Source organism: Dipodomys ordii, unplaced genomic scaffold (genome assembly GCF_000151885.1).
Source record: "Dipodomys ordii isolate 6190 unplaced genomic scaffold, Dord_2.0 Scaffold18, whole genome shotgun sequence".
Taxonomy (NCBI): domain Eukaryota; kingdom Metazoa; phylum Chordata; class Mammalia; order Rodentia; family Heteromyidae; genus Dipodomys; species Dipodomys ordii.
The window spans coordinates 18,878,180-18,881,258 of NW_012267234.1; positions in this window are offsets into that span (position 1 = coordinate 18,878,180).

Below are 3,079 nucleotides of genomic sequence, written 5' to 3' on the forward strand. Positions count from 1 at the left end.
CCTCTCCTCCACTCCTCTCCTCCTCCCCCCAACTCTCCCTCTCTCCCCTCTCCTCCCTCCCTCTCCTCCCCTCCCTTCTGCCCTCCTTCCTTTCTCCCCTCCTCCCCCCACCTCTCCCTCCTCCTTTCTCTCTCCCCCTCCCCTCTCCCTCCCTCTTCTCTCTCTCTCTCTTCTCTCTCCTGTCTCTCTCCCGGGCCCAGAAAAGGTTACACTCAATCTATGGTTGGTGGGGGCAAAGAGGCTGAACACACATTTCAACTCTGGTCATGAGGCTCTGGGAGCGCCAGGTGTGGTGGTATATACTCATAACCCCAGCGTCAGAAGGACGGCAAGTTCAAGGCAAGCCCAGGCTACATAGCCAGCCAGACCCTGTCTCAACATAAAGCAAGGCCAGGAATGTAGTTCAGAGGTACAGTATTTGCCTGGTATGCACCTGGCCCTGGGTTGCATACCCAGCACCAAAGAACAACTGCCTGCTGCTTATCTCCATTAGGAGCTATGGTGGGCAGACCTGGAGGTTTTACCGTGTACTAGAACCTTCTGCAGCTAGGAATATCCAAGGAAATAACCAAAGCTCACTCGGGCAAGGAGCCCCGTGGAGCCCTGGCCCTTTCTTCTTTAAATTGATCTGGGAGGAGCAGATGCCTGAAGTGTTGGGAGGAGGGGGTCGTGGACCACCTGGACGCTGCCAAAATAGAATCTGCCTCCGGCTTCCGCCAAGGGTGGGTGCCAGCTTGTCTGCATTTTTGATTGATGGGGAAATGTTTTCTTGACTGGCAAATATTTGTGTTGGCAAGGCTTCACTTCCTGGTTTTCGCAGCCTATAAAAAGAGCAAAAAGGAAGAGCTGTGGGGAGACAGCTGAAATCCAGACGCTACAGTGGGAGCAGAAGAGGAGAGCAGTCCAGCCTCAGTGTCCTGATCTGTAAAACAGGCCATGCTGCCACTTGCCCCACAAGGCTTCTGGGAGAACAAGTGTATTCCCTCCACTGCACAAGGCGCGGATGCCCCTACCAGGTAGGGGGCTCAAAGTGTTCAGACAGCAACCACAACCCAACGTCCGCTAACAGATGCACTGAGAGGCGGAAGGTGTCATGGAGAGCACCCGTGGCTCACGCCTGTCATCCCAGCTACTCAGGAGGCTGAGATCTGAGGATCACAATTCCAAGCCAGCCCGGGGAAGGAAAGTCTGTGAGACTCTTATCTCCAATTAGCCTGAGCTGTGGCTCAGCTAGTAGAGTACCAGCCTTGCTTGGGCAAAAAAGCTCAAGCTGAGTTCGAGCCCCAGTATCAGCATAGACATGCACCTACAAAGTCCACACATTGTATGACTCTCTTTGGATGCATGTTCAGAATAGGCAAGTCTGTACAACAAGGATTTTGTGGTTGCCTGGAGACGGGAGAAGAGGGAGGGTGGGCTCGGGAGAGATGACGGTCAATAATTTTTTGGAGTGATGGAAACATTCAGGTGTTCGAAGGCAGTGACTGCTGCTACCGTAAACCTCCTGGCAGCTTCTGAGGGTGACTCTTACGCGAGGCGAATTATTCCTCTTCAAAGTCTGGAGGTTTATTATTTTGGGGGTTAGTGCCTGGATTTGAACTCAGGCTCTCAAGCTTGCTGGGCAGGTGCTCTGCCGCTTGAGGCCATTTCTTTTTAGCCCTCTAAGCTCAGGCACACACAGTCTGACAGGAGAGGTGGGTGGCTGGAGAGCTACAGGGAGTAACCGAGCAGTCAGAGGGCACCGGGGCTTCCAGACACAGGCAAGGAGAGAACCAGAGGAATGGAGCTGGGGGGAGCTGAGGTGCTGGGTGGTCTGTGACCTGTGCAAGGGTCCCCGCTCTGGAACCGTCTTCTAGAAAGCAAGGCTGCCCGTTCACATCGCCTGTCAGGCTTTGTTCAGGTGCCACGGGGTACACGTGAGACATACAGAAACAGCTTTTGTTTCCTTTTGTGTTTTCAATCCATGTGCACATTTCCCTCATACCCGTGAGAGCGTGCAGTATTTGTCTTCCTATGCCCAACTTACAGCATCATGTTCATCTGCGTTGTTTCAGATGACAGAACTTCCTTCTTTGTACGGGCTGAGTAGTAGTCTGCTGTATTTGTGTCCTGTTGTTTAGAATCCATTTACCCTGGGCTGGGAATTTGGCTTAATGGTAGAGCACTTGCCTGGCATGCATGAAGCTCTCCTGGGTTCGATTCCTCAGTACCACATGAATAGAAAAAGCTGGAAGTGGTGCTGTGGCTCAAGTGCTAGCCTTGAGACAAAGGAGCCCAGGAACAGTGCCCAGGCCCTGAGTTCAAGCCCCAGGACTGGCAAAAAAAAAGGCATGGACAATTGGGTGGATCCCATGTGGGGATTTTTGTGAGCAGTGTGGCAATGCCCATAGGAGTGTGTGTGGGAATCTCTTCAACACACACACAAATTTCAATTTCTTCAGAAACTCCAAGAATCTGGAACTGCTGGATCTAAAAACATGTAGAGGTTTTTGTTTTTTAAATCATGCATAGATTCCCTACATAAGCACTCACTTGCTCTGTCCACTAGAGGGCAGAGCTGCAGCACCGGTCCAGACCTTGGTTGAGAGCCTCATTCTCCAATTTGTGGAACCTGGGTTTCTTTTAGGAAGCAAGAAGCCATTGTAGGAAGAGAGCTCAAATTTGACACCAGCTGAAAAATCAAATAAAGAAAGAAATAACAACAGTGGCAAACCGAGCATTCACACCTGTAATCCTAGATACTTAGATGACCGAGATCTGAGGATCACCGTTTGAAGCCACACCCTTCAAGAAAGTCTGTGAGACTCTTCTCTCCAATTAACCACCAGAAAACTGTAAGCCAGCCGGGCAGCGGTGGCTCACACCTGTCATCCTAGCTACTCAGGAGGCCGAGATCTGAGGATTTCAGTTCACAGCCAACCTGGGCAGGAAAGTCTGTGAGACTCTTATCTCCAATAAACCACTAGAAAAGTGGAAGTGGCGCTGTGGCTCCAGTGGTAGAGCGCTCGCCTTGAGCTGAAAGCTGAAGGACAGAGCCCAGGCCCAGAGTTCAAGCCCCACAACCAAAAAAAAAAAAAAG